Source organism: Rhincodon typus, chromosome 36 (assembly GCF_021869965.1).
Source record: "Rhincodon typus isolate 14 chromosome 36, sRhiTyp1.1, whole genome shotgun sequence".
NCBI lineage: Eukaryota > Metazoa > Chordata > Chondrichthyes > Orectolobiformes > Rhincodontidae > Rhincodon > Rhincodon typus.
Genome location: NC_063367.1, coordinates 8,707,483 through 8,722,471, shown reverse-complemented (window position 1 = coordinate 8,722,471; position 14,989 = coordinate 8,707,483).

Here is a 14,989-nt window from a genome sequence, read left to right as displayed (position 1 = left end):
AGTGTCGCCAGGGTGACCCATAACCTTCACAAGTGAGTGACTGGTCAAATTGGTCACTTCCTACCATCACCAATATTTGTTTTAACAGCTGATAAATCACACTGTGCAAAGAATATAAAATAGACACCAGCTTCTGAATGCCTCTATGATGGTATTTCTGGGTGAAGTCCACAGCAGTATCCTGGACATTAATTAACAGTTGATCGGTATATCAGGGCAAAAGGGCTATTGTAGAATCTCTACCTCTGGGCACAGAGGAAGGGGTTCAAATCTCACCTGCACCAGAGGTATGTAATAATATTTCTCTGCGACAGGTTGATTTGGGAAAGTATCTATTCAGGGCAGTCTGGAGGTAGGCCAACCTTAGTTGGTCTTTTCGTAAACATTTGTTCTTGGGATGAAGGCGTTGCTGGCTGGGCCAGCATTTATTAACTGCCCCTAATTGACCTTGCGAAGTTGGTGGTGAGCTGTTTTCTTTAATCAGTGCAGCCCATTCGGAGCGGGTTCCACGGTTGTGACCACAGTGACAGTGATAGAATGGTGACCTATTTCCAAGCCAGGATGGTCAGTGGCTTGGAGGGGAACTTGTAAGTGTCTCCAAATGTCCGCTGCCCTTCTGGGTGGTAGAGGTCACAGGCTCGGAAGATGCTATTAAAGGAGCTTTGGTGAGTTGGTGCATTTTGTAAACAATGCTGCTGTGGGAGGAAATAACAGGGGCCCTGACACAAACTTTTAAATCATCTTCTGGCCTCAGGGGAGGTGCCAGGGGACTGGAGGAGAGAGGGTATAGAGATAGACCAGAGAACGATAGATCAGATCAGTGAGTCTCACATCAGTGGTGAGGAAACCATTGGAGAAAATAGTGAAAGGGAAAATGACTCTCCATTTAGACAGCCAAGGCTTGATCAGGGATAGTCAGTATGGCTTTGTCAGAAGGAGGTCATAATGAATTTGATTACATCGTTTGAGGAGGAGGGAGTGTGTAGATGAGGGTAAGGTTGTTGATGTAGTTTATATGGATTTCAGCCAGACCTTTGAGAAATTCCTACACGGGAAACTGGTAAAGAAGTTAAAAGCTCGTGGGATCCAAGGGTAGGGTAGGTTGGATCCAAACTTGGTTTAGTGATAGGAGATTAAGGGTGGTGATAGAAGGCTGTTTGTGTGACTGGAGCCCAGTGTGCAGTGGTGTAGTCCTCTATTGGGTCCCTTGTTGTTTGTGATGATCATCAATGATGAGAATGTAGGTAGTGGATGACACAAAGATTGTTCGGATGGTTGACAGTGAGGACAAAGGTCTTAGGTTACAGGAGGATATAAACAGGTTGGTCAGATGGGCAGATCAGTAGCAGATGGAATTTAACCCTGATAAATGTGAGGAAGAAGGAACAAGACAAGAGAGTACTCAATGAATGGCAGGACAGTAGGAAGCCCAGAGGAACAGAGGGATCTTGGTGTACTTGTCCACAAATCCCTGAAGGCAGCAGGATAGGTTAATAGGGTAGTTAAGAAGGCATATGGGACACATGGTTTTAGTAGTTGTGGAATTGATTATAAGAGCAGGGAGGTGATGGTGGAACTGTACAGAACTTTGGATTGACCACAGCTGGAATAGTCTGGTCACTGAACCATAGAAAGGATGGGATTGCACTGGAGGGGGTGCAGAGGAGATTCACCAGGATGTTGCCTGGGATGGAGCATCTTAGCAATGAAGAGAGGCTGGGTAAGCTTGGGTTGTTTTCTTTGGAGCAGAGAAGGTTGGAAAGGACCTGATAGAGGTGTATAAGGTTATGGGCCAACGGTAGAGAGAAAACAGCTGTTCCCCTTAGTCAAAGCATCAGTAACAAGGGGACACACTTCTAAAGTGAAAGGCAGAAGGTTAAGAGTGATTTGAGGAAACCCTTTCACCCCTGGAGGGTGATGGGGGTCTGGAATGCACCGTCTGGGAGGTTAGCTGAGACAAGAAACCTCACAACCTTTATAAAGTACCTGGATGAGCACTGGAAGTGACATATCATTCAAGACTATGGGCACAGTGTGGGAAAGAGGGACTGGTGTAGGTAGCTGTGTATTTCTGACAGTAAAAGCTCAATGGGCTGAAGGTCCTCTTCTGTACTGAGTGATTCTATGATTCTTTGCTGCTACTGAGCTTCGGTGAAGAATGTGAATGTTTAAAGTGATGAATGAAATGCCAATTAAGACCCCCCTCCACTGGATGGTGCTAAATTTCTTGAACTCCTGCTCTGTAAATTATTTCTGGCTGCAGTATTTATACCCTGGCCCAGTTCAGTTTCTGGCTGACCTTAAGTCCCAGAATATTGATAGTGGGGGATTCAGCAATGTTAATGCCATTGAACATTAAAGGGAGATGATTAGATTGTTTCTTCTTGGAGACAGTTATTGCCTGGCATTTGTGTGGCAGGAATGTCACTTGTGGCATGCTGGCTCAGTGGTTAGCACTGCTGCCTCATAGCACCAGGGACCCGGGTTCAATCCCACCCTCAGGTGACCGTCTGTGTGGAGTTTGCACATTCTCCCCATGTCTGCGTGGGTTTCCTCCAGGTGCTCCAGTTTCATCCCACAGTCCAAAGATGTGTAGGTTAGGGTGGGTTGTCGGTGGAATTATCCATAGTGTCTAGGGATGCCTAGGCTAGGTGGGTTAGCCATGGGAATACAGTGGTAGGGTAGGGGGGTGGGTTTGGGTGTGATACTGTTTGGAGGAGTGGTATGGGCTGAATGGCCGGCTTCCAAACTGCAGGGATTCTGATTCTTTACTGGCACAAACCTAGGTATTGTCCAGCTCTTCTTAATGAGAGCACAGACTGGTTACCCTGAGTCACTGAGACCACAGTCTATGAATAAGTGGAAAGCCATTCAGGACTGAGAATGAGGAAGAATTTCTTCACTCAGAAAGTTGTAGACCTGTGGAATTCTCTCTCTCACAGGAAGCTGTTGGGGTCAGTTTGTTAGATATAGTCAAGAGGGAGCTGGACATGGCCCTTGTGGCTAAAGGGATCAAGGGGTTTGGGGAGAGGGCAGGAATGGGATACTGATCATGATCAGCCATGATCGTACTGAATGGTAGCGCAGGCTCGAAGGGCTGAATGGCTTACTGCTGTACCTATGTTTAGATGTTTCTATGTGCTTAACATAGAGGGATCATACAGCCATCGTTTCTCTATTCTATTACATCGATGGAAGAACGCACACGTTAATAAATAGTCCTATGTGATGAGATCAGCAACAATCTCTGGACTAGACCCTACGCTTTTACACATGAGCAGTCTGAGTCAACCCAGTGTGGAGCTGGAGGAACACAGCAGGTCAGGCAGCATCAGAGGAGCAGGAAAGTCGATGTTTCGGGTTTACACCCTTCAAGCAGTCTGTGTTGGTTCCAAATCTACACACACTTCCCCGAGAGTTTGCGCACATTTGCGTGGTGTGCGTGACTTGATGGAGAAACATTAGCCTGTCTCTTGTCCCAAAGGCACAGCAGATAGAGACATTGCGGAAGGAATCCTCACAGACAGGGAAATGTTGTGAAAATCCTTCATCTGCTCCTGGCTGTTAAAATATCCTGTAGTAGTCTGACCTGGCCATGGTGAGGGTTTCCCTTTTACACTTGGGATGTGTAGACTGTTATCTGCACTCGGTATCCAAACAAAGGTGAACTCAATTGTTAGCAAGACCTCTGAGCTCCCACAGCATGGTGGATAATAATCAGAATTTCCGCTCCTGACTCCTGGCCCAACATTGTCTCAACTTAGTAGCAAGTGCAGAATTAGCTCCAATATAGCCGGGGAAAGAATGACTTTCATTGATGTGGTGCCTCTCATGACCTGAGTGTGACCTGAAGAGTTTTACAGCCTTTTTGAAAGTGTTGTTTTAATTGTGAAAACAGAACAGTCTATTGGTACAGAGCAAGCTGTCTCAAGCAGCACTGATAACCTGGTGAAGTGATCTTGGACAAGGGGTAAATATTGACCATGACACCAAGGAGAGTCCAACATTGCAACACTGACTGGAGTCAAAGGTATTTCATTAACTACAAAGCATTTGGAAGCTTCTGAGTGAATGAAAGGGGCTGCAAATTCATTCTGAAAGCTTTGTGTTTGTGTACAAGATATTGGATTAATTTTTAAGTGAGCTTTTTGTTAGATTTGTAATGTGTTTGCAATCGTGCAGAACAGCCAGGAATGTCTATTCTCAGAAATGTCAACGGCCAATCTCTAGGTATCCTATTTACTTTAGGCATCATTTCATATTTCCAAATAAATACCTGAAATGTAAGAATGGGAGAGGCTTCAAATGCTAGAATTGTCAGCAAATGGCCATCAATCATTGTCAGCCCCGGCCTGTTCAGATCAAAGCTGTCTGCGTGCTCAGGGTCATTGTATGAACTGGTTTCTGGGCCACTTTCCAGTGGGGCACAACGTCCCTTTACATTTCATCCTCCGCCTTCAAAACCTACTCCAACACTCCCTCCACCTTACTACCCCCCCAATCTACCACCCTCAACACTCTCTCCCTCGTACGCCCCCTCAATAACACCCCCTCAGATTCCCCAACACCTCCTTTCCTTGCACTCGGCTCTAACATTCTCGCCCAATAATCTTCCAGCTAATGATCCGCTCCCCACACGTTACATCCCAACACTCCCTTCCCCATACTTTATCCCCACCCCCCACAACACTCCCTTCCTCGCACATGCCCCCAACAGCATGGGATCGAGGAGTTAGGAGACACATCAGCCATGTACTTGGGGAATCAGAGAAGAGACTGAAGCGGCTCACAGAGAAACTCTAGTTCCTACGTTCAATGGCTCATTCCATTGTCTTAGAAAGAAAGGGGAGGCCTAGGATAGATGGTGTCAAAGGCTGGAAGGCCGCTTGAGGCTGGTGACGGGAATTGGGAAGGGGTGCCCAGAGGGAGGAGGGAATGTAGTTTGAGAAACTGGGAGACATTGACGGACTAAGTATGTTTCAGGCACAGCGGTCTACGGAGAGGAGAAAGTTAACCGTCCAGGTCAATGCCCTTTCATCAGAATTTAAGAATTAGGAGCAGGAGTAGGCCATTCGGCCCCTCAGGCCTGTCCTGCTATTTAACTCCTCTTTCATGCCGAATGCTCATAGCACTCAACTCCTCAATTATTCAAAAGTCTGTTGTGGTTGGTTGGCTTGCCGAGCTGGTTCGCTGTTCTGCAGACTTTTCATTACCCTGCTGGGTATATCATCAGTGCAGCCTCCGATGAAGCGCCATTGTGATTTCCCGCCTGTTATTTAAACTCTGTGTCCGTTGAGCTAAGGAAAACCACCAGTTTGATTGGGACAACACCAGGAACCTGGGACAGGCGAAGCAGAGACAAGCACAGGAATTCCTAGGAGTCTGGCTCTCTGCTAAGAAAGCCATCAACAAACACATAGAGCTAGACCCCATATACACTTCACTGCAAAGGAAAACCGGAATGAGGTAATCCAGCTCAAAGGACACCGCAGTTTAAATAACAGGCGGGAAAACACAACAGCACTTCATTGGAGGCTGCACTGATGATGTTACCCAGCACGGTAATGAAACATCTGCGGAACAACGAACCAGCTCGGCGAGCCAACCAACCACAACATCCACAACCCGAGCTACAAATCTACTCTAAACCCCTAGTTTCAAAATTCTATCGCCTTCTCTTTAAGTGCTTTTAGTGATCTGTGGTACTGTGTATGGGAGGGCAGAGAATTCCATGTATTCAATAAGTATTCAATAATCTGCAAGTTTGTGATAGATATAATTGATTTGGACAAAAATGTAGATGGGTGGGATTGTAAATTTGCAGATGACACAAAGATTGGGGGAGTTGTGGATAATGTAGAAGGTTGTGAAAGGATACAGCAGGATATAGATCAGCTGCAGATATGGGCGGAGGAATGGCAGATGAGTTTAGACCAGGTAAGTGTGAGGTGCAGCACATTGGAAGATCAAATGTTAAAGAAAAGTATGCAGTTAATGGCAGGACCCTGAACAGCATTGATGTACAGAGGATCTTGGGGTTCAAGTCCACAGCTCCCTGAAAGTGGCCACGCAAATAGATAGGGTGGTAAAGAAGGCATATGGCCTGCTTGCTTTTATTGGTCAGGGAATTGAGTACAAGAGTCAGGATGCCATGTTGCACCTTTGGTTAGGCCACACTTAGAGTATGCCATTCGGTTCTGGTCACCACATTACAGGAAAAATGTGGAGACTTTGGAGAGGGTGCAGAAGAGGTTTAACCAGAACGCTGCCTGGATTAGAGGGTATGGGCTATAAGGGAGAGGCTAGAAAAACTCGGGTTGTTTTCTCTGGAGCAGCGGAGGCTGAGGGGAAACTTGATAGAAGTCTATAGAATTATGAGATGCATAGATAGGGCTGATGGCCAGAATCTTTTTGCCAGAGTTGAAATTTCCTATACCAAGGGGCATGCATTTAGGGTGAGAGAGGGAAAGTTCAAAGGAGAAGAAAGGAGAAGAGAGGAGAAGAGAGGAGAAAGTTCTTTCCACAGGAATTTGGAACACACTACCAGGCCTCGTGGTGGAGGCAGATACGATAGGGGCATTTAAGGGACTTTTACATAAGCACATGAATGTGCAAGGAATGGAGGGATATGGACCATGGGATGAAGGGATTAGTTTAATTTGGTGTCATATTTGGCACAACATTGCGGGTTGAAGGCCCCATTCCTCTGCTGTACTGTTCTATGTTCTACGTTGTAATACTCTCTGAAAGAAGAAATGCTTTCATGTCTCAGTTTAAATGAGTATCACCTTATTCTGTAACAACGTCCTCTAGTTTGAGATTCTCTCATGAATGGAAACAACTTCTCAACATCTACACTGTCAAACCCCTCCTCAGGATCCAGTGTGGAGCTGGGGGAACACAGCAGGGCCCTGACCCGAAACGTCAGCTATCTTGCTCCTCTGATGCTGCCTGGCCTACTGTGTTCATCCAGCACCGCACTGTGTTATCTTGACTCCAGCATCGGCAGTTTTTACCATCTCCTCAGGATCCTGCATGTTTCAATAAGATCAGTTGTCATTCTGCTAAATTCTCATGAATAAAGACCTGACCTGTTTAGCTGTTCTAGATAAGTCAGCCCACTTCATCCCAGTTAGCTTCAAGACTCTCTTTTAAACTGCCTCCAGTGCCAGTCCTTTATACTATACAGGGAACAAAACTTGTGCATGGTCAGTGCAGCCTCACCCACAATCTGAGTAGTTGTTACAAAACTCCCCTTTAATCAGAACTGTTTCAGGATGCAGAGATACCTACTCCTCAACCCAATTTGCCCTGACAAAACCTGTACTGCCACACAGAAATGACCAGTCTGCATATAGCCCTATTTACTTCAATATCTCCAGAGTGATAAGGAGGTTTATAACAGCACTGGCTGTTGCCTAGCAACACAGCGCTAATTCTAGATGATTAAATATTGACTTTAAGACTCATTAATTCACAAAGTGATTAACTGGTCAGAAACCTGGGCACAGCCCAGGCTGCTCTAACAGCACTAACGCAGTAGGAGGTGGTGTTAGGCCTGGATGTGCATATCCAACTGAATGTGCAAATTCTGCAAATTCACCCATCGGTTTGGATACGGAAAATCCAACAAGCAATTATTCCAACTTATTCACATTTTGGTTCAGGATAGAGCGCAGGATGATTTCATAGACCGGGTGTGTTAGGAAAGTACATTAATGCCTGTGTGCACTAGAGATAGACAGCAAACAGAGTCAGCTAACCCTGAAATCATGCTGGGTCATTCACAGAGAGGCTCAAAGTCACATGGCGAAATGTTTGAGTGGTAAGTGGGAACTAAAAAGTTTCCTTGTATTTACTGATGGGCTGAATAGCCTCTATCTGCACTGTGGGGATTCTATGATTTGTTGTTGCATCTTTCCTTCGACAAACAAATGTTTATAAACCTTTAAATAATAGCCATTGTCACAGAGTGTCATGCTGAGTACACTGCTGTTTGTGAGAGATCACAGTGGGTCAGACAGCATCCATGGAGAGAGAGCCTGGATACTGTCTGACCCACTGTGATCTCCAGCATTTGTTGTTTTTATTAGCATCTGCAGTAATTTGCTCCTAAACTGCTGTTTGTCTCTGTTTCCTGTGTGTGGGTCTGTACTCATTGGAGTTTAGAAGAATGAGAGGTGGCCTTATTTGAAACAAGTAATATTTTTAGAGGACTTGACAGGGTAGATGCGCAGAGGTTTTTTCCCCTTGTGGGAGAGTCTAGGCATCATCTCAGAGTCAGGGGTCACACATTTAACACTGAGATGCAGAAAAAATTCTTCTCTGAGGGAACTGAATCTGTGGAATTCATTACCTCAAAGAGCTGGCATGACTGGGTCATTAAGTGTATTCATGGCTGAGGTAGATCTTTAATCAGTAAAAGGAATCAAAGGTTATGGGGAAAAGGCAGGAAAACAGAGTTGAGGATTATCAGATCAACCATGATCTCATTGAATGGTGGAGCGGAATCAATGGGCTGAATGACCTACTTTAGCTCCTACTTACGTTCTCATAGTTTCAATGGAAATCCCGATATCACCCCAGTGAGTTGTATCGGTTTTATGATAATATTATTTCACACAAAAGACTGCTGATGAGCAAACACAAACATACCCAAGTCAGTGCTTAACCTGTTAGTGTTCTCTCAGGCTTTTCCACTGCCTCGGATTCCTGGCAGTGCAGTCAGCTCCTGGGTTTTCTCTGCACAGAGAGAGTTAAATATCTCTCTGGTTCCTTTGTGAAGGGAAACAGTGCGATGTTCAGGGTGAAAATTGTCCACAGCGCGACTTCGATCATTACCTCCTCAGGTTTCTGTTCGTACAATTACTGTTGTCCAAAACCCAGCTGGACTTGTTTGTTCCACTCCATGGATTGAACATGTGAACTGTCCTGATCATAGGGACTCCTCAGTTCCTTCCAACTTCATCCTTTGCTGTTTCAATACCCTTTAGAAAGGATTCAACTATGTTTGTGACTTAATTGTTAATGTTCTTTAAAAATAACCTTGTTCTGTATTCTCACAACTGACAGAGTCAAAGAGTCATACAGCATGGAAACAGACCCTTCAGTCCAACCAGTCCATGATAATACCAACATAATACCAAACTAAACTAGTCCCACGCCTGCTCCTGGCCCGTATCTCTCCAAACTTTTCCTATTCTTGTACTTACCCAAATGTCTTTTAAACGTTATAAATGTACCCGCATCCACCACTCCTCAGGAAGTTCATTCCACACACGAACCATTCTCTTTGTTAAAAAAATTGCCAGAAATCAGATGTCACCAGGTTACAGTCCACAGGTTTATTTGAATTCACAAGCTTTCGGAGCGTAGCCCCTTCATCAGGTAAAGTGAGAGAGAAGCACACAGGCACAGAATTTACAGGCAGAGAGATCAAGAGCAGAGAGACCAAAAGATCATACAAATGGTATGAATGCAATGTCAAATAATAAGTCTCTGCAGGTGATCAAAAGTCAGTCGGTGTGAGTAAAGTGTCAACAGCTGAATAACAAGTGAAGGGATGGCCTATAATGAGGCAGAGAGTTAATTACAAAACAAATTAAAAATAAGGTGGTGCTGGAGACAAACCGAATGGCTAGAATAACATGCTAGGTATAAGAGTCACATGTTCCTTACCCATGAAGATGGCAGCAACCATGATCTTGGGTTCATGTCGTGCACCATGTAACCCCACTATACTATTCCGTGTAAAATCTTCCTTACTCTCCTGATAAATTGTTATGCTTTCTCGACCTTAATTAGTTTGTACAGTTTTGGATTACTTATTACTTTGGTTAGACCCTCGGCATGATAGATCATTTGTATGATATTTTGATCTCTCTGCCCTTGATCTCTCTGCCTATAAATTCTATGTCTGTGTGCTTCTCTCTCACTTCACCTAATGGAGGGCCTACACTCCGAAAGCTTGTGATTTCAAATAAACTTATTGGACTATAACCCAGTGTCAGCTGATTTCTGACTTTGTCCATTCCAGTCCAACACTGGCACCTCCACATCATAAAAAAATTGTCCCCAACTTCTTTTTTAAATCTTTCTCCTCTCCCCTTAAAAACATGCCCCCTAGTCTTGAAATTCCCCTCCCTAGGGAAAACACGCTTGTCTTTCACCTTATCTAAGCACCTCATGATTTTATAAACCTTTATAAAATCATCTCTCAACCTCCTATGCTCCAGTGAAAAAAAGTCCCAGCCTATCCAGTCCCTCCTGATGACTCAAACTCTCTATTCCCGGCCGCATCCTCTCCAGCTTAATAATACATTTACTCTGACATGCTGTCAGGTAAAGGGAATTGTAATTTGATTCTAAGTACAGCCATGGACTATTTGCAAAATGAGTTATAATGCAATGGTGTCAGTTTACCGAACTGGGTGTATAGGGCTCCAAGTAAGATGCGCTTTCATCCCAATGCTCCACAAAAGCCTGCTGCTGTTCATTCACAAGAGTAGAGATCTCACATTACCACATCATCCAATTCCATTGAGCATCTTCAACTGGCATAACCTGCAAATTTGGCCACTTACAATTGATTTTTCTGTAGGTTATTGACACAAACGAGAAGAGTAGTGGTTAGTGCATTGAGCCCTGTATAGCCTCCTCAGTACTCTCCCGCATCGAAAATTACTCTTCTAAAGAGCACTCATTGTTTCCAACCTTTATCTGGTTTCAGGTTTTAAACCGAGTCTCCAGAACACTGATTGCAATTAACAGCCTTACATGTGGAACTTTGCCAAAAGCCTTTTGAAGTTAGGAAAGCCATTTCAAAGGATTCAAACTCTTAAATCAGGGCACTTGAAGCATGACATGCTGGTGAAAGCATGCTATATTTGCAACCAAATAGTCTAATACTAGCCCAGACACTGATGTGTCTGTGAATCTAATGTTTGTATGTAACAGAAAACTGTCAGAAACTTTCTGTTGGATTCTTCAATACCACTGTGGATACTAATTAGATCTCTCTTTACATAATTTGTGACCTGTTTTGGATTGGGAACATTTCTTTCTACCTCTGAGTGTCTTAGGTCTAACTTCCATGTGTTTCTCCAAAACTGTTTGATTTTTACACTATTGTACATTTCACATTTCAAGTTAATTACATCTATCAATGTGAAAGGGGGCAAAATTATGTACTGTAAAAGAAGGAGATGCTGATTGGTTGGTAAGTGGACTCTTTGATTGGTAGAGGAGTTGCCATGGCGAACACTGTGGGACTATTCTCTCTCTCTCAGACTCTCACACATTACTGCTGGTATCACTGCTACATCATAGTATGTATCATTATTTCATTCCCATGACAATGAACACGTTAATCTACAAGGTGAGCTGCCTTCTTGAACCGGTGTAACCCATATACTATAGTTAGATCCCTAATGCCATTAGGGAGGGAATTCCAGGAATTCCAGCAACTGTGAAGGAGCGGTAATATACTTGCAAGTCAGGATGGTGCGCGGCCTGGAAGGGAATCTTCAGGGGATGGTGTTCCCATAAATCTGGTACACTTGTCGTTCTAGATGGAAGTAGTCATGATTTTGGAAGGTGCTGTCTAAAGATTTTTTTTAATTTTTGCAGTGCATCTTGTAGATAGTACACACTGCTGCTACTGAGCATTGGAAGTTGTAGATGGTAGATGTGGTGCTAATCAAGCGGGCTGCTTTGTCTTGGATGGTGTTGAGCTTCCTGAGTGTTGTTGGAGCTGCCCCCATCCAGGCAAGTGGGGAGTTAGTGGGCGAGTTACTCACTGCAGTATTCCCAGGCTGATACTCACTTACTAGCCATGAACTTAAGTAATGCTGTAAAATGAGATGATGAGCCAAAGATTTTCATCTTGCACTTTGGAGTGGCGATGGCCTAGTGGTATTATCGCTAGACTGTTAATCCAAACAGCCAGAGGATGTCTGGGAACCTGGGTTTGAATCCTGTCATGGCAGATGGTGGAATTTGAATTCAATAAATATCTGGAATTAAGAATCTAATGATGACTGTGAATCCATTGTCAATTGTTGGGAAAAACCCATCTGGTTCACCAATTCCTTTTAGGGAAGGAAACAGACATCCTTACCTGTTCTGGCCTACATGTGACTTCAGACCCACAGCAATGTGGTTGACTCTTAACTGCCCTCTGGGCAATTAGGGATGGGCAATAAACGCTGCCTCGCCAGCGACACCCTCATCCCGTGAATGAATAAAACAAAGCTATCAGGGCTTTAGTGAGAATGCTTGAATATGCTTTGACCAATCAACATAGACCTGCATGCTTTAAATTTAACCGAGTTTGGCAGCTAACTCTCCATCATTGTGCAGTCTCTAAAGTAACATGTCTACCAATCAGAGTCCATTTGCCAACCAATCAGTACCATCTTCTCATATAGTACAAACTGCTGTATTTTTCTAAGGTGGGTGAAAAACCCAGGCCAATGACAGTGAGAACTGTGAGTAAGTCGAAGTGGCAGATGCCAATGAAGTAAGGTTGAATTAATGAATGGGGTGAACACAAAAGGGAAAGATCTGACACTGACCCTACAACCTTCTCTAACCCTCATCCTCTAACAGCAACAGGTGGAGGTGAGTAAAGGTTGAGGGAGAACATGAGCCAAACAATGACAGGGCCCGGGATAGCTGGGAGTGGGAGAGCTGGCGACCGATGGACTGTCACAAATGGCAGTCAGTGTCTTGCAAGCCTGGTTGGGATTGGCCTAGCACCGGGGAGAGTGAGACCACATGTGGAAAGCCCCCCGCGTGGAGTGACTGCAGGCTATAGAAGGACTGTAATGTTTATCTTTTAATTTTACTTCTTTATTTTCCTAATCTAAACTATGAAGAACTGTAGAACTTTTAGATGTTTTCTTTATTTCTCTATTTTCGTACCTGATCAATTTTAGCCCCCAAGATTTGTAACTAGGTAATTTGTACCTAAGATGGCATGTTTGTGGCAACATTGTACACTTTTCACTGAACTCCTGTACTTTTATACTTGAGTACTTGTGACAATAAAACCTATTTCTAATTCTAATACCTAATGCCTGAATGCCCTCCCTGAGCTGAGCAGTGAGAAATTCAGCATTGCTATGTTCCAAACAGTGCCAAAGAACCTATGGACAACAAAATCCATGTCAAAACCCCAAGGACCAAGACACAGATGTAGAAAGAACTACCAAATGTTGCAAACATGCCCCCCAAAAAGTCTACCTGAACCACAGAAAGAGGTAATTTGACTCAGGCTTCCTGAGTTCTTCAGTCGGGAACACTCAGATCCCTGTTTTAACTGTATGGAATCTTCACCAGTTGCGCATTTAGCAATCCCCACGGAATTCCTGAGGGCAAAATTTCTTGATTAGATTTATTATTGTCGTATGTACCTAGGTACAGGGAAAAGTTTTGTTTTGCGTGCAGAACAGGCAGATCATACCATACAAGGTTCATTAGGGTAGTAGACAGAGCGAGGAATACAATGTTACGGCTGCAGGGAAGGTGCACAAAGAGTGAGATCAACATTAGATTTGAAATCTGAGAGGTACATTTAGAAGGCTAATAACAGCAGGGAAGGAACTGTTGGTACATGTGTTTAAGTTTTTCTATCTTCTGCCTGACAGCACAGGTTGGAAGAGAGGGTGGGAGGGTCTTTGGTCATGTTTGCTGCCTTCCCGAGGCAGTGACTAGTATAGATCGAGTCAGTGGATGGAAGGCTGGCTTGTGAGACAAACTGGGATGTACGCACAACTGATGCAGTCAATAAAAATTTAGCATTTCAATCTTAAATGTATCAGAATCTCTTCAGCAATTTTCCCACCTGCTCTCAGATAAGCAATCTAATTGTATTCAAGCCTTTCTTTTTAAAATGGTTTTTACAGCAAACATATGGATAGCCTGCATACATGCCCACCAGATGGCAGTGTCGCATTACCAAGAAAATCATTATTCATTTTAAAAGATTTTTTCAAACTGCCTGTAACAATTACGTTAAAAAGTAACTGGGTGTGAGGTGAAAACTGACTGATCAAATCCAAGGTAAGCATAATCAGCCTGTCTTTCTAGTATTTTCTAGCATCTTCTAGGAACACTACAGTCATAGAGTCCTAGAGATGATCAGCATGGAAACAGACCCTTCAGTCCAACTCATCCATACTGACTAGATATCCTAAATTAATCTACTCCCATTTGCCAGCATTTGGCCTATATGCCTCTAAACCCTTCATGTACCCATCCAGATGCCTTTTACATGTTGTAATTGAACCATGTTACTGTAGAGACTGCACAATGATGGAGAGTTAGCTGCCAAACTCGGTTAAATTTAAAGCATGCAGGTCTATGTTGATTGGTCAAGGCATATTCAAGCATTCTCACTAAAGCCCTGATAGTTTTGTTTTATTCATTCACGGGATGAGGGCGTCACTTCCTCTGGCAGCTCATTTCTGCATGTAAATATTACCCCTTACCTCCCTGAGTTTGTGTCATCAGTGAAAGGTGCTAGAGATTCCATTCAGAGCTAGAAAACCAAGAGCATCCAATGAACTGGAGAGAAAAACAAACTAATCAGAGCAATCAAAAGCAAAATACCACAGAAGCTGAAAGTCTGAAATAAAAACAGAAATTGCTGGAGAAACTCAGCAAGTCTGGCAGCATCTGAGAAAGAGAGAGAAAGCACAGTTGATGTCTCGAGTCCGATACGACCTCTTCAGAACTGAAAGGGAGCTGTAAAATGATAATTTTTTACACTATTGACCAAGGAGGGGCAGCAATGGAACAGATGTTGATGAAGAGAGGAAAATACAAAGGAGGGGGACTGTTAATGGTAGTGGAGGAGTGATACAGGTGCAGAATAGGTGTCAATGGTATGTGTGAATAGTAGAAAGTAGGTCAGCTCTGTTGAATACAAATCCGTGTAAACAAGATGTGAACGAGTGGTTTGGTGTGTGTGTGTGTGTGTGTGTGT